The 16,984-nt window shown below is 57.2% G+C and overlaps 1 protein-coding gene across 5 annotated transcripts in view; it reads left to right on the forward strand.

Moving 5' to 3' along the window:
• Window positions 1-16,984, forward strand: part of AGPAT3 (1-acylglycerol-3-phosphate O-acyltransferase 3) — an 86,068-nt gene that overhangs the window by 23,975 nt on the left and 45,109 nt on the right. Inside the window, exon 1 of one of the 5 annotated variants that reach the window (XM_055313701.1) lies at window positions 12,026-12,103. The exons of 1 other annotated variant lie outside the window; for it this stretch is intronic. The gene's annotated coding sequence lies outside the window, so the exon portion shown is untranslated. Of the gene's footprint in view, window positions 1-12,025; window positions 12,104-13,495; window positions 13,573-14,591; window positions 14,711-16,515; window positions 16,540-16,984 lie in introns of those variants that run through there. 3 more of the 5 variants (XM_055313704.1, XM_055313703.1, XM_055313705.1) reach the window with 3 other exon arrangements.

The raw sequence follows: 16,984 nt of genomic DNA on the forward strand, positions 1-16,984 counted from the left end.
GCGTGTTGCAGTGGTTGACAGAGGTCCGCGCATCAAGAAAACGTAACATGTTGACTGTGTACGCACCTAATAACAGAGCCTCAAAATACAGGCAGCACAGAATGATAGACTTGAAAGGACACCTACAGATCCAGGTACAGTCGGAGTCTTCACCGCTCCTGTCTCAGTAACGGATGGGACGAGGAGACCTCGCATCAGTGAAGATGGAGAAGGCTTGAACCGTGCCGCCGACCCGCTCTAGCTGCTTGGTGTGTGTAAGTAGACGAGCGCCTGACCCGGCGGCCGCAGCAGGACCTGCGCTCTGCTCGGGTGCACGCAGAACCATCACCAAGACGGACCACGTGCTGGGCCATAACACAAGTCTCAGCAAATGGAAGAGGACTCGACCACGCGAAGTATGTTCTCTGACCAACAGAGAATTAACTAGAAATCAGGAATTGAAAGATATCTGGGAATATCCTCAAACACGTAGAAACAAAATAAGCACATTTCTTAATAGCCCCTGGCTCAAAGAGGAAAATCACGAGGGAAACTAGACACCATTTCGAACTTAGTGAAAGTCGACACGTAATGTGTCACAATTGGTGGAATCCAGGTAAAACGGTGCTTAGAGACTCACTGCATTAAATGATTCTATCAGAACATAAAACAGTTCTCAAATCAACGACGTAAGCTTGAACCTTAAGAAAAAGCAAACAGAGGAAAGAAGTCACAAAGAGTAGAAATTGATGAAATAGAAAACAAACAACAGAAAAAAAAAACACAACCCAAAAAGTTGATTCTTTGAAACTCCTAGATAGACCAATCAGAAAAGAGAGAAAGAGGAGAAAACCACCAAAATCAGAAACGAGAGATAAGAAATCACTACATCTCCCATAGGTGTCACTATGGTGGCTAGAGAATATTCCAAAAAACTTTGTGCCGGGAAATTTTAGGACATGGATGAAACGGGCAAATTCGTGGAAAGATCGAGTCAAAATAGGTAACCCAAGTAACCCTGTATCTATTGAAAATTTGAATTTATGTATAAAAGCCTTTCAACACCTTGGTCTGGATGACTTCACTGATGATGCTGTCAGACTTTTAAGGAGGAAATAATACACATTCTTTTTAAAAATTTTTTATAAATTTATTTTTTATTGGTGTTCAATTTGCCAACATATAGAATAACTCCCAGTGCTCATCCCATCAAGTGCCCACCTCAGTGCCTGTCACCCAGTCACCCCCAACCCCCACCCACCTCCCCTTTCACCACCCGTAGTTCGTTTCCCAGAGTTAGGAGTCTTCATGTTCTGTCTCCCTTTCTGATATTTCCACTCATTTTTCTCCTTTCCCCTTTATTCCCTTTCACTATTTTTTTATATTCAATAATACGCATTCTGTGTGAGGTCGTCTAGTAGTTGGAAGAGGATGAGTACTTCTCAGCCCACTTCATGAGGCCCTGATACAAAACCAGGCAAGGACTGTGGCCCAATGTCCCTCACAAGCAAAATCCTTCATAAATTAAAAAATGTCAACAGGTTAAATCCAAAACATGTAAAAAGGACACAGCATAATAACCAAGGGCAGGGGTGGGGGTGGGGTTACCGCAGGAATGCAGGGTTGGTTTAACATTTGAAATCAGTCACTGCAGTTCACTATATTAACAGGCAAAAAAGACAAATATAACTATTCTCATGGTGCACAGAAAGAAAATTTGACAAAATTTAATACCATTTATGCTAACAATCCCCCAAGTGGAGATCCCTGGGTGGCTCAGCAGTTTGGCACCACCTTTGGCCCCGGGGTGTGATTCTGGAGTCCAGGATTGAGTCCCACATCAGGCTCCCTGTATGGAGCCTGCTTCTCCCTCTCCCTCTTCCTGTGTCTCTGTCTCTGTCTCTCTCTATCTCTCATGAATAAATAAATAAAATCTTAACAAAAATCCACAAGCTCTCAGCAGTCTGGAAGGGGGCATCCAAGACTGCTAAAGGGCCCATGTGAAAACCTACAGCCAGCGCCATCCATCATGGTGGGAGACCGAGGGTTTTCCCTGTCATGCTGGGAGCCAGGAAAGAGTGTCTCTCTCCCCACTTCTGCTCAACATTATGCTAGAAGAGTGCTGCAAGGAAAATCAAGGCTGCATGAGTGGAACAGAAGAAAAATTGTCTTTTTCACAGGTGGCATGATGGTTTATGCAGAAAATCTTAAGAAACCTACAAAAAGGCTACTAGAATAGGCGAGTTAAGGGCAGCCCGGGTGGCTCAGCGGTTTAGTGCCGCCTTCAGCTCAGGGCCTGATCCTGGGGACCCGGGATCGAGCCCCATGTCAGGCTCCCTGCATGGAGCCTGCTTCCTCCTCTGCCTGTGGCTCTGCCTCTCTCTCTGTGTCTCTCATGAATAAATAAGATCTTAAAAAAAAAATAGAATAGGCAAGTTAAGTTACAGGATACAAGGTCAATCTCACAAAATCCATGTTATTTCTTTACTAGCACTGAACAATTAAAATCTGTAATAAAACACTTATAAGAGCTTCAAAACATGTGAGATTCTTAATTTCTTAGCACATAAGCAAACAGTGTGCTAAGAAATTAAGGACTAAATGGGCCGAGCTATACTCTGTCATTGGCCACAAGACCCAATGTTATTGAAATGTTGTCTCGACCAAAATTGAGTTATAGATTCAGTGCAATCACAACCAAAATCCTGGCAAGGGCTTTTGTAGAAACTACAAGCTTCTTCTAGAATTTACGTGGAAATCCAATGACCTCGGAGTGCCATGATGATTTTGAAGAGACAAACAAGAGACTACCTGGTTTGGGGGCTTCCTCTGTTGCTGTAGCGATGTGGACCTTGCGGCTGGCAAAAAGGCACACACGGAGGTCGGCGGGACAGAACGGGTTCCAGGGCAAACCCACACGTTTATAGTCAACGGATTCCCAATAAAAGTGCCACCGTGATCCGTTGGGGGACGGAGCCAGGACTGTCGGCCACCGAAGTGCAAAAGCAATGAACCCCTGCCCTCCTTTGTCCCATGTAAACAAATGAACGCAAAATGGATCACAGACCTAGATGTGAAAGGCTCAACTGCGAGATCCACAGCAGAAGAAGCGGTGGAGTGTCGCTCAGCCTCAGAAACCGAGTCCGGAGCCACGCTGCGGTGTGGATGCACCTCGAGGACGTCCTGCCCGCTGGATAAGCCGGACACGGGAGGACAAATCCTGTGAGTCCACGAGGTGCCGGGAGCGGTCAGAGCCCCAGAGGCGGGGAGCGGGGAGCTTGTGTCTCCCGGGGACGGAGCCCCCGCCTGGGGAGGTGGACGGCGCCTGGTGGCCGTGGCTGCACGGCAGTGTGACTGCCCTCAACCCAGTGGCCTGGACACTCAAACTGGCTGAGGTGCTACGTTTCCGTGTTTTACCGCCGTTTGAAACAACCCAAACTAGAGAGCCCCGGTCTGCCAGTAGGGCTGGCAGGCTAGCGCTGTGCGGGGGGAGGGCTCTGCCCCAGGGGAGCCGGGTGCCCGCGGGTCCGTGGGGGCGGCTGCAAGTGGGGCACAGTGTGTGCGGAGCCTCTGCCTCCAGAGAGGCCGCCCGCCGTCCACTGTCCCCGAGCCTGCGGGGGGACAGGGAAGTTGCTCTGCTCTCTCCCGGGGTGTGACCTCTGGAACTCTCTGGGCTTGTTCATTTCCAAGCCGTGTGTCACCTCCTTCTCCAGCAGTGGGGACGGAGGAGCAGCACATGGAAGGGCCCTGGTCCTGCCTAAGTCAGTGGAATATTCGTTCCTTCTCAGCTTCTCTGCGATGTGCCGTCTTGGATGTGGAGCTTTAGCCGGTGTGTCACCCTGTCGCCCTGCGTGAGTACGGTGGTGTTTGCGCCTCTGCTTGTGGACCCGCAGGCGGGATGATTGCCCCCCGGCTCTGCTGCTGTGCCTCGGAGAGTGGGGGACGGAGCTGCGGGCACACACTGTGCGTGTGCGTGTGCGTACGCACGTGCGTGGTGACTTCTCTTCCCTGGAATCGCCAGCTCTTGCTGGCAGACGTGGGAGCCCAGGCAGGAGCACTCACTTGCCAGTCCGGCCTCGACGATGCTGGAGGACCACGTGGGGTGCAGCCAGGCCTTGCTGCATCACCGATTAGTTTTCTTAAGGAGGTTTGTCTGAAATCCAGTGAGAACGTTCTGGTAAATGAGCCTTTCCCTGAATGTCCTTTCCTGGGAGGAGCTACAGAGGGGACCTTCCTTCCCGGGTCCCTTCCACACCCCCACTCGTCCTTGGTCTGCCACTGTGGGGTGATGGAGCCCGGGCTTCTTCTGCCCTGGGTCTTCTTTGGGGCTGGGCGTCCGCTGTCTTTGCGAGAACTTTCTGCAGAGACGAGGCTGGACGCCGTGCGCTGGAAGCTGAACCTCCTGAGCGGTGCTCACAACGGGCTGATCACAGCTGTTGGTGCAAACACACGACTCCCAGGGTTTGCGCGGGGTCCACGGAGCCCAGAGCCAGCCCCGGATCCCCTCCACCCGGAGCCGCGGCCTGGGTGGCGTCAGGGGCTGCGTGCGATCTGCCAGCCACGGGCACCTCCTCAGCTGTCGAGCCACGGTGCCTTTGTTTACGGGCTCCTCATGAGGTATGTCACGGTGGGCGCTCGCTTGCTCAGCGGTGGCGGCGGCGGGACACACGCGCCACTCCCTGGGCGCTCCCCGCCAGCTGCCGGTTCAGCAGAAGGCCGTTTGCTTCTTCCCTCGTCACCCACTTAATCCACTGCTCATGGTCTCGGCCGTGGAACCGTCGCGAACTCCTGTCTGCGGAGGGAAGCCAGGCCATACTGTCGCCTCGGGTCGGACGCCCAGCGGGTGCCTCTCCCGCGGGTGTGGTCCAGCCACGGGGCGCTACACTTGGGCCCGAGACTATCTCCCCACGGCGCCCCGCACCTTCCGCCTGGTGAAGCGTGTGTCCCTGACGATGCTCCGTCTCTGGGGGTGCGTGGCCAAGGGTCACCCACTGGCCATCGGCCAGACCCCTCCAGGAAAGATGGACCTTAGGGAGGTTGGAGATGGACGTCAGCTTGATCTCCTTCGTTTCTGGGGACGAGGACTCAAAGTAACACTCCAGACCTGATTTACAGCCGAGCATCGGTAAGATTTAAGTCCGCGCTCATAAGCCAGACGGCTTTTGGGGGTGTGAGTCTGCGCACCCACATGCATATGCACACACACACTGTATCCCCCGTTTTTTTAAATTTCAGAGGTAGAGGTCAGGGACTCATCAGTTGCACACAACACCCAGTGCCCATGACATCACGTGCCCTCCTTCGTGCCCGTCCCCCAGGGACCCCGTCCCCCCACCCGCCCCTCCAGTGACCCTCAGTTTATTTCCTGGAGGCAGCGTCTCTTCGGGTTTGCCTCCCTCTCTGTTTTTATCTCGTTCTATTTTCCTTTCCCTCCCCCTCCGTTCTTCTGTTTGTTTCTTAAGTTCCACACATGGGAAGGGGGTAGCAAAACCAAACAGGCTACGCAGACAATGGGCTACAGCGACCCGCTGCCCCCCCGCCAAAGCTGATAATCGTCACCGTTGAAATAAAGCCAAACATTAATTTATGACTTGACTGGCACCTCTCAAAGAAGACGTCCAAATACCTCATAAACCCATGGACACAGGTGTGCAGCTCGGTGAGTCATCAGAGAACTGAAAATCGAAAGCCTCCAAGGTGGTGTCTGTTCAGCACCGGGGCTACGAGGCTGTGCAGCTGTGGGGTGCTCGTCCCCCACAGAATGTGACACGCGCCCCAAGGACCACAAAGGGCCTCAGCGATCGCTCCGACCTGCGGTGGCCCGTGTGTACTGTGCCCCTTCCTCCCTAAGATCGCGTGGGGCGGGGGGCGGGGGGGAGACAAGGCCAGGGTGCCCACGGCTCTGGGTGCGGTTCCCACTGCCATGTGAAGACTTCTCTGTACCCTGAAGGTGGTATGATGGGGCCCAGCAAAGGGCTCAGACTTCGACCAGCCCAGTTGTGTCTAGAGAAGATAGATACCCTGCAGGGTAAGCTGTTTTCCTGAAAAAGTCTTATCAGTGTTCCGAGTAATCAGACTGTTGTTACCACTGTAGAGGCAAAGGTTAGAACTTGGGGCGCCCGGGTGGCTCAGCGGTCAAGCATCTGCCTTCGGCTCAGGGTGTGATCCTGGAGTCCGAGGATCCAGTCGTGCATTGGGCTCCCCTATATCTCTGCCTCTCTCTCTAGGTCTCTCATGAATAAATAAATAAAATCTTAAAAAAAAAAGTTAGAACTTAATAAGCAAGCAAGGTAGCTTTTTCCCTAGCACCTAAATTTTAATGATAAAAGTAATGCATGCTTGTAAAAATTGAACCCAGAATCAAGTCTGATAAATAATCAAGATTTCATTCTGTAGTGCAAGCCCTGCTCTTCCTCCTGGCTTATGGTTGATCCTTCCGGAACTTGCAAACATACACATAAACACATACACAGAGTTTTCAAAAACACGCTTACGTGTCATAATGTATGTCTGCACCCGTGACTGTGACTCGGCCCGGAAGTCTTTTCCGACACAGAGCTCTCCGTGATTGAGAAGACCTCCTTTCTCACGCGTGTTCTGGAGTGCGCGTGTGTATACATCCGTGTGCACGCACCCACACGTTAGAGGAAATGTCTGCGTCCTGGTTCAGAGCTCAGTTGCCCCCTTATCAGTTGATGAGAACCAGACTGTGCCTTCAGGACTTGCAGTGTGCGCGCGTGGCTCCGAGGCCCTGCAGGACGGTGCCCTGGTGGTGTTGAGGGGCCGGCCGGGCATCAGGTGAGCGCAGTGGGGACAGCGTCCGTGGAGGGGGGATGATGGGCCCAGGGCTCTGCAGTGTCTATGCCTCGCCTGGCCTGCCGCCCGGTGTCCTGAGCGTGGACTCGCCCGCCGCCGCCACACATGGGCTCTCTCCACTTCTGTCCGTGGCCGGTGCTGTTTGTAAGTCCCCGAGATGACAGGGAGGCTGTAGGCAGACAGTGACCTGGGGCAGATTCCCCTTCCGCCGAGCCGCGTGTGCTTTCTGGAACATTCCATACTGCGCCCGCCCTGTGGGGACACAGCAGAGGTGCAGCGCTGGGGCGCGGTGTTCGTGTTCCTTCGGCAGGTGCAGACACGGGGCTGTGGGCACACCGTCTGCTCCGCGGCTCCTCACCCCGCGGTGACTAGAACTGAAAATCGAGGGCACGTCCGGCGTCGCCGTGTGTGGGAGCACCCGCAGGTGTGGCGTGCCTTTGGCTTTGCCCCCACGCTCTAGTTGAGGAGGGAGGACCGAGGGCTGGGAGCCACCCTCTCGGCCGGGCCCTGGCGTTGCCCAAGGGCCTCTGCTCCTTCACCTCCGTGGGGATCGGAGTTAGGAGGTGTGTCCCCCGACGACTGGGGCCGAGGCCAGGCGGCCGAGCTCACCTCTGCTGCCCCAGGTGCTGAAGAGGGGGGTCGGGGCCCCGCAGCGTGTCCCAGAAGGCTCGGCCAGGGCACAGATGGCTCGCAGGGTGGATGCCCTTCAGAGGTGTGTGGGCTGCCGAGCGGCCGCGGAGAGGGAGGACGGTGGCGCCGTGGGGCAGTGGTGTTGGTGCCACAGGGCATCCGGCCGAACCCCGGGAACGGCCCCGAGGATTGTCGGGTCCCCTCGGTGCTGGGTCTTTACCGGCCTCCACACAGTGGCTGTGGCAAGTCGTCCGAGGAATAGGAGCCTCCAGGTGGGTGCCTCCAACAGCCGTGGGTGGTGCTGAGCTTCACCACCGGCTTTTCTGGAATCTAATGAAAGCATCACGTTGTTTTCTTCCTTTACCTCATACCGCCGATAGCTCGATTCACCGGTTTTCTGGGGTGAACGTTCCTGCGTCCTGGTATAAAGCAGATTTGGACAGGAGGGTTCCTATCTGCTGTCGTAACGCCGTGGCGGGAATCGATATGCGGCAGCGAGTCTATAGCGATCATCCCGTCTACACTCGCGCACCTGGCCCGTTAGGCCACGGCCGCTCCTCTCATTGCTGGTGTCGGCTCGGGCGCCCCTGCGTGTCTCTGCGCTGAGTGAAGTTACCCCCTCGCCGGGAAGCAGGCAACGAGTATGTAGCATATTTGAAATCGACTCTTGCTTTGTTGAGTGTCTTTGTCAGGAAGCGACATTGAAATTTGTTAAGTTACCGGCCCAGCATTTTTGTTAAAGAGAAAAAAATGATTTTATGAATAGATTTCCTAATCTCAAACCACCCTTGCAGAGCGGAGCACAAACCCCACTTGGTCATGATGTCTTATTGTCTTTTTCACATGCTATTAGATTTGGTTTGCTCTTTTTTTTTTTTTTTTACACCAGGTTTTGGTATTCACCTTCATTGGCAGAGAGCAGAGGTTCTCAAACTTCTGTTGTCTTTACACTCTCAAAATTGTCGAGGGCTCCAGAGAGCTTTCCTGTGTGTGTGAGTCATATCTATTGCAGGTCTCACCGGGGGGTGATTGCCCCATCACCACCAAGGGGACAGTTGGCAACGTCGGGCGTTTGGTCAGCACAGCCGGTGGCGCAGGGAGTCACTCCCGGCCACCAGTGGGCAGGCACGGCCGCCGGCAGACAGCCTGCCTTGCGCAGCACAGCTCCGTAACAAGCAGTCTTCTGGCCCCAAATCTCAGCAGTATCTTGCTCAAGAAATCCTACCGCCCGTATAGACCATTTGAGAAACTAACACTGAGAACACTTAAAAATATTTACTTAACAGTCCCTTTAAAGCAGAAGCAATAGGGTTACCTGGGTGGCTCAGTGCTTGAGCGTCTGCCTCCGGCTCAGGGCGTGACCCTGGGGTCTTGGGATCGAGTCCCGCATCGGGCTCCCCACAGGGAGCCTGCTTCTCCCTCTGCCTGTGTCTCTGCCTCTCTCTCTGTGTGTCTCATAAATAAATAAAATCTTAAAAAAATAAAAATAAAACAGAAGCAATAAACTGATGACATGTTAACACAAATAATCTTTTTTAAAAAAGAAAAGCTGGCAGCCTGGGTGGTTCAGCGGTTTAGTGTCGCCTTCGGCCCAGGGAGTGACCCCGGGATCCTGGGATCGAGTTCTACATAGGGCTCCCTGCGTGGAGCCTGCTTCTCCCACTGCCTGTGTCTCTGCCTCTCTGTGTGTGTGTCTCTCATGAATAAATAAATAAAATCTTAAAAAAAAAAAAAAAAGAAAAACTACATTTTCCATGACGGAACCCATGGGTGCAGAGAGCGGTGCACTTTTATACTTCTACGAGTCTCTTTAAGGCCTGGCAACAGAGGAGGCAGCCGCAGTCACCTGCTTCTGAATTCCCCGTGGTGTTTGGTTGAGGTACATAAAGACGATTCGGGCTCATCAAGACACACGGGGAAACGGGATTCCGTGTCCCCTGCTGGGAGCTCGGGGACCCCAGGCTCCTCGTGTCACACGTGGGAGCCATCGACGTAGACAGGCCTCCTTCCGCCGGGCTCTTCGTCGTGGGGACGTTTGGTGCCGTGCCGTCTCCATAAGAGGCATGCGGACATCTCCTGTCTTCCTCTCTGTTCCGGAAAAGCTTAAATAGAATGAAGATCATCTGTTCCTCCACGTTGGGTAGAATTTGCACAACCTCCAACCTCTGAGTTGGCATCTTTCACTAGAGGTAGTGGACAGATATATTTTAATTCTATAAAAATAGGTCTGCTTTGGGGCGCCTGGGGGGCTCAGTCGGCTGAGCATCCAGCCCTTGGTCTCGGCTCAGGTCGTGATCTCAGGGTCATGGGATCGAGCCCCGGTTTTGGGCTCCACCCTCAGCTCTCAGTGGGGAGTCTGCTTGGGATCTCTCCTGCTCTGCCCCTCCTGCTTGTGCGCTCAGTCTCTTGCTCTGAAATAAATATTTAAATAAAATAGTTCTACTTAAATTTTCTATCTTTTTTGTGGTCACTTTCTTTGTGTATTTTTCCAGCGTATTTTTCCATCTAGAAAATACCCATTTTATCTAGGCTATTAAATTTATTTGCACAGACAAGTGCAATTATTTCCATGATTAAAAAAAATGTTTTCTTTGGATGGTTATTCCCTGTTTTCTCATTTTGTGTATTTTCACTCTAGTTTTTCTTGATTAGTGTTCATTGCTATGGGTGACTTAACTGTTTCATTGATTTTTTTTCAAGGATAGCTATTAATTAAATTTTTAAAACTCAATGTTTGCTTTTATTAATTCCTTCCTGGCTTCGTAATCCTCTTTTAGCTTTTTGAGTTGGAAGCTTGATTGCCTTATTTTCATGCTCTCGTTCCTAAAGACTTAGATATCTAACGTGATAGCTTTCCTTCCAAGTAGGGCTTCTGTTTCATCGTGCTTTTTAGAAATTGCGGTTTTGGTTTCTGCGTCCCCCCAAGAGGACCAGCTAAGAGGGGGATGCTTGCCTCTCAGCGGAAAGGCCCTGTTTTCTGATCTTGTTATTAGTTACTAGCAAATATCGTCTGTACTTCAGATATGATTCGGGATGTGTTGATTATTTCTCTGTTGCTGACTACGGGAATGTCCCCAGGGGCAGTTGAAAGAAGCTGTGGTCCTCGTTAGTGACCGGATCAGCTCCAGAGGCCTAGATCCACCTGCTTCTGTTCCTGCCTCACCAATCTCCTGCCCCCTTGTTCTTTCTTGGATCAAAAGATAGGTACCCATGTCTCTCGTTATCAGCACGCAGGGGTTTGTTCTTCAGCGTCCCCTGTGACGTCTGCTTTACGGAAAGAGCTGTGGGTTATTGGTGCACAGAGACAAGACTGTAAGATCTTCTTTAGGAAGTTCAGTTCCTAGCATCATAAATATTCCTGTCTTGTCTCATCTCGTTTCACCCAGTCTGACAGCCCACTGTCCCATCCTAGAGTTCTGAATCCTCCTTTTATATTTTGCATTTTCCCAGTACACATGTATTGTTTCCAACCCTGCTAAACTACCTAGGTTGAAGTCTTTCTCTTACCTGTAGCGGAGTTTGATTTTATTTTGTAAGGCAGTGTGAGAATAGCCGCCTTTCTGCAGGTGATCTCTGCCCGTCTGCGTTGATCGATGGGTGGGCGTGCGCAAAACACACATCTTTCTCTGTGTGGTCCCTGTTTTTGGCCTTTCTGTTTTTTTTTTTTCTGTTTGATTTTGTTTTTGTTTCTGGGATTGGCTGTATCTCCATGTTCATGGACCAGGGTTGTGGGCGGGGGTGTCCCTTAAACACCCCAGGATAGTTTCTGCTGATGCTCCCTGAGGAGCAGGCTCAGTCCACGTATGAGTGCGGTGACCAGTGCGCACAGGCCGCTTCCCCTCCCGTTAGCTGCCAGCCCAGGGCAGGCAGGACCCCAGCTCCACAGGTCCCAGGGACCAGGCTTCCTCTGAGCTCCTCCTCAGCTTCTGTCCCGCTGACCGTGGCTTGCTGGTCTCAGGAGGGCTGCTTGCTCCTGGCCCTTTCATCTGCGTTCCAGGCAGGAAGGAGAAGGCACGTCTGGGCCATTTCCCTTTGGAAGAGCTCTCCCCAGGCTCCCCCTAGTGGCTTCTGTGCCCCAGGCCAGACACGGCCACCGCGGGCATGAGGCTGGGACCTTCCCTCCCTGGCTGCCAGGAGCCTGCCTGACCGAACATCTGTCTCGCTGGGACGGAAGCAAGGGGCAGTGGACCCTGGGAGGACGGCGTTGCAGAGTAGCCAGTGTTCCAGAACCCAGGACCTGAGTTCAGGGGAGGGGGCGTCTTGCCCCCTGTGCTCTTGTCCCCTTGTCACCGCGCTGCACGCGTCGGTGCCGCTGGCCCTGTTGGCTGGCATTGCTGTTTCCCGTGTGGGAGGCCGGTCAGGTCCCTGCCTCTGGTCTCTGTGGAAATAAAAAGGAGAAGGGTCATGGCTCCCGTCAAGCAGGAGCTGTTCCCCATTTGCTCAGTGGCCCCAGTTGGAGCCGATCCAGCCGGACGTGGGCAGCGGCGCCCCAGGCTGCACTGCTGGCCGTCCCCGCCTTCCTGGTTGCACGGGGTGCAGGTCATGGGTGAAGAGGACACCTTGCAGACCCCGCCTCCCCGTGGCACCGGGAGGAGCAGAGGGCAGGATAAAAGCCAGCACTGTGCACCCGGGAGGCTTTCGAGGGACTGCCCAGCTCCCCTGACCCGGGAGCCCTCAGGTAAGGGCGGGCGCGCTGCTCTCCAGCAGGAAATTAGGGCTCCCCCCCCCACCGTGTGCGGGTCTGCACCCTCTGCGGGGTCCCGGAGAGCAGGGCCGGGCCGGGTTCCTTACTCACCCGCTCGGCCTGCAGGAGCGCTTAGGCCCTGCTGGGTGTGCCAGGTGCTCGGGGCTCGTCCCACCTAACCCTGAGCCTGCCTCGGGGTCGTGTCCAGTGCTGGACTCTGCACCCCGGCACCTGTCAGGCCACGCTGCAAAGTGCCTTCTGAGCCCGTCCCGCCTCCCTGGTCAGGGTGGCCAGAGGCCGTCTGCCACAAGTGTCACTTGAGTAACCACCGTCGGCAGAGCCCCACGGTTCAACGTCCGCGACCGCGCGGCCCTTGAGCCCTTGGACGGAGCGGCCGAGCTGGGGGCCCCCGGGAGTTAGTGCAGGGGCCTCAGGGCCCCGCAGGACGGGCGGCCGCAGGGGCTCCCCTGCGCCTGTTTGACGCCTATTGAGAGGACGGGGTTTCGGTTGCGGCGGCCCAAGTCGACAGGCGTTAAACTAAGCTCTCCCCCCCCCCCCGGGGGCCGTGGCTGGTCACGTCAGGGCAGGCTCCCCTCCCCGTCCCTCCCCGTCCCTCCCTGTCCCTCCCGCCGCCCCGGAGCGCGCTGCCTCCACTCTGCCTCCAGCGGTTGTGAAACCTGGAGAATTCCTACCCCGCAGCGATGGAGACGGGGCGGCCGAGCTGTCGCTTCTGCTTTCCTGGGCCGAGCGAGCGGCTGGTCTAGCCGGCAGGTTGACACACGCGCGGCTGGAGCCCGGGGTGGGGCAGGGCCACATGTGCCTGAGCAGGGCTCTCAGGGAGCGTGTGTGCACGGGGACACACGTGGGGACACACGTGGAGCACGGAGTCCTCGGGTTGGGGGCGGTGCTGCCGAAGAAGCACCCAGACGTTAGAGAGAGGACGTGTTGTCCGTGGTCTTCCTGGGGGTTGGTCTGTGTGGGCTGGAGCGGGACCCGGAGCCCGGCCCACTGTCCCGCGTGACACGGGGGCCTGGACGGCCTGGCCACGGGTGCGGAGGCTTTGGCGCGGGCCCCACGCGGGCACGGGTGGCGGGAGGTACAAGCACTTGCTCCTGAATTACGCTGCCCGCGCCCTTACTACACTGATCCGGGCGTTTCACAACCGGACGACGGCCGTTGGCGCCAGCACGGGCAGCAGGAAGGGGTGCAGCGCGCCGCCCGCTGTGGGCCTGCCCCCTGGGTCATTGGGAAACCAGAGGTGGGGGCAGGAGAGCAGGGCCTGGGGGTGCTGGATGCCCTGGCCCCCGGAGCTGTTGGCTGCTGGAGGTGCGGCGTCCCTTCCCTCTGGTGATTTGATCACTGGCTCCTCGTGTTTACAGACGTTCCCAGAGGACTCAGCCAGATGTCAGCGGGAACGACCGCTTCTCCTTCCCTGCTTTGCACGGACGTTTCCAGGGCTCCATGTTAGTGAAACCGCGATGTGACACAAGCAGCTGGGCAAAGTGACCTAAGTGCAAACAGCGGGTTTTCCCCAAACTTGTTGCCGTGGGTGGGGCAGCCCGCCGGGGTGAGCCTAGCTGCAGGAGGGGTCTCTGCCGCAGAAAGTGCTGGGGCCTGTTGGGGGACATCTGGGCGGTGGAGCACCTCCCCCACCCCTGCCCCGACGAGACCAGGAGACCTGAGAGCTCCCCTCGAGGCAGACACCCCCACCGCCCAGGAACGACCCAAGTGCGCGGCCTGGGGGTGCGGAGGCCAGGGCTGTGGACGGCTGCCTCGGGGTCCCGCCAGCGGGGAGGGCACAGGGTCCCAGGTGGACGGGGACGTGACGGCCAGCTTGAAACAGCACGCGCGCATTTCCCACACTTGCGGAGGCCGGGAGGCCCGGACCAGGATGCCGCGGGCTTGGCGTCGGGGGAGGCCCCTTCCGGTCTCACGGCTGGCGGCCTCTCTGGGTCCTTGCGGCGGGGACAGTGGGGACAGTGGGGATGGCAGGGACACTCCCAGGGTCTCTTTCCTAATGGCACTGACCCCAGCCCGGGGAGTCCCCTCCACAGGCCCCGCCTCCTGCTGTCCCTCGGGGATCAGGTGCCAGCCCGGGAGCTCGGCGGCACGGGAAACTTCAGCCCCTGGCAGAGGGCCCCACGTGACAGAAACAAGTGGTGGCACCCCTGGGTGTCAGCTGAGTGGCAGCGTGTGGAGCCTGCAGCCATCAGAAGGGCCATCGGCTCCGGGCGTGGGGTGGGGACGACGGCCGACCTCCCTTTCCCGGCTCTGCTTCTGCGTCGTTCCACATTTTTACGGCAAGAATGTCCTACTCACAGCTAATTTTCATCTTCTCATTAGGGCTCGAGAGCTGAGTGTACTTTAAATGTCATGTTTGAGCTGGGTGTGACATCCCAGCCTCCCAGCCCGAAGGGCGGGTCTGCGCAGATGTTCCCCATCTGCCCAGACCGGATTCGGGAAGTTAGTCAGACCAGAGAAGGCAGCTTTCAGCAGGGTCCCCGCAGGCAGCGTCTTATCAGCTGGAGCCGGTCTCCCCGGCTGGGGGCCCGTGATGTCAGCCACCGGGGACACCCGCCTTTCCGTGGGAAGAGAGAACAGGTATTTCTGCTCCGTTGGGCGTCCCGGTTGCTTGGGACGCAGGCCCTGTTTATGGAGGCGGTGGTTGTGCAGGTGGGTGCCTGGGTTAGGGTCCTGATTCTGCGGCTTCCTCGCTGCGTGACTTCGGGCAAGTTGCGTGACCTCTCTGTGCCTCAGTTTCCTCATCTGTAAAGTGAATCTCGTGAGTGCTCATCTCCCGGGAGTGCCGTGAGGGCTGGATGAGCAGAGACGCGGGCCATCGGGATGCCGGGGGATGGTGACAGCGCCTGCGCAGGGCGCTTACAGACGTCACCCCACGGAAGACCGCAAACTCCAGCTCTGTGAGAGCATCTTGCTTGCGGTCCTAGAACTCAGGCGCCCACTCGGGGCTGTGGGGACAGGCAGGCCCCGCCTGCTGCCATGGGGGCCACATGGCAGCCGTCCAGCTCGTGGGCGGCTTCCTCTGCGGGAGACAGGACGGCTCAGGGGCTGAGGCCTGGCAGGCGCACTTCTCTGGGAGGGGGGAGTGGAAGGGCGCCCGGGACACGCCCAGGGGACTGTTGGTCCCGCCGCCCGGCAGGGCAGCCTTGGGCACGGCCCGGTGGCCCAGAGCAGGCAGGGGAGGAAGGCGGGGGGCTTCCTGGGGAGACACGCCCCCCCGGCCCTGGGCTTGCTCCAGCCCCTGGCCGTCCTGCAGAGGTGGGAGGTGGGGGTCCAGCCCAGCTTGTCCTCCTCCCCATGAGACCCCCCCCACCAGGTATCTGCCACTAGGAACAGGTGTCCTCCACGCGACTGTTGTCACTGCCACCATCACCTAGTACAGCAGGGCTTTGTGCACCGGCCCCTGGGTCAGACCAAACCAGCAAGTGGGGGGCATGGGTGGAGCACCCCCCAGGCACCCCCTGGGGCGGGCACTTGCCAGGTCCTGTGAACCCGCAGGAGGAGCCTCACGCTCAAGCCTCATCCAGCCGTGTGCTGGCTTAGCCTCGGCTTTCGTGGAGACGTGCCCCAGCCCCGGGGGCCTCCCGGGAGTGACGTAGGCCCCTGCCTAGGAACAGGAGCCCACAGGCCGTGCTGTCCATGTGCCGAGCGCGTGGCCTGAAGCCGCAGCAGAACTCTTCGCAGTGATTCTTGTGTCGAAACGAGCCGCCTGGGTGATGCTTCACTGCCAGGCACTTGGTGTTGCTGGCAGGTGCTTCAGGGCCGTGTGCGCGCCTCCTGCTCCGCATCGGCCAGCCCTGGATGGCCCTGCCTAACTCAGGGGCTGCAGGTGGGACGCACAGCCTGCCAACCAGTCCCAAGGGTGGAGCCTTGAAAGAGTAAGAATGCATCCTCCTTACCCCAGTGCGTGGTTCCCCAAGGCAGCCGAGGGCCGGAGAGCCGGGCCACGTGTCCGCGGGGGCGTGGCCGGTCATCCCAAGCCCACCCTGGACACGTGAGGCCCTCCCCAAGAGTGGCCGCGTACTCCCAGGACGCCTGCGGCTGTGACCCCCCCCCATGCATGGTCACCGGATCGGCCTGCGTCAATGCCCCACGCGGTCACAACAAGCCGCACACACAGCCTCTGGCAGCGAGAGGTCCCGAAGACGCCTCAAAGCGCTTGAGATTTGGTCGCCGGCTTTCGTGTGCTCGCACCTCAGGCTGTTTACTCGTGTTTGGTTTGCATAGTAACCCGTGTTGTGCGCGCGTCCCGCTGTGGATTAGCAGGGCGGCGTGTCAGCCAGCCCCGAGCGCGGCCTCCCCGGAGCCTCCGCCACCGCCACCGCCACCGCCTCCTTCACCCCGGACTGACTCAGAGCAAACAGCCTTTCCACGAGTGGGGGGGATTCCTGTTACCTCCTCATCTGTTGGTGCGTTTAAAGCTGGGGGTGGGGGATTGGGTGGAAGACAGGCCCCCGCGGCCCCGGGTCCCCACGGAGCAGAGGGCGCCCCTCAGCCATGTCCTGCAGAGGTGCTGGGGGATGCTCCTCCCACGTCGGGGCCGCAGCCGCCCCACCCCCCCGCTACTCCCTGGGACCACCGGAGCAGCTGGAGCAGCTCCGTGTCCAAGTGGTCAGTGGGGAGGACACCCTGGGTGCAGGAAGGAGGTGTGGGTCGTGCCCGTCGGCAGGAGGGGCTGGCGAGGACTCCTGGGGGGTCGTACGGGGCTTTTGGTGACTCCTCTCCTTGTGGCTTATCCTGCGATGTGTGGCTGGCACCGGGAGGGTCTGTCCCCAGCCCTCACGCAGAGCGAAATCTGGATAAACAGGCTGGTGAGATGGCGCCTTCCCAGGGGGCTGGCCGTGTCTCGTTAAC

This window comes from Nyctereutes procyonoides, unplaced genomic scaffold (genome assembly GCF_905146905.1).
Source record: "Nyctereutes procyonoides isolate TBG_1078 unplaced genomic scaffold, NYPRO_anot_genome, whole genome shotgun sequence".
Classification (NCBI taxonomy): domain Eukaryota; kingdom Metazoa; phylum Chordata; class Mammalia; order Carnivora; family Canidae; genus Nyctereutes; species Nyctereutes procyonoides.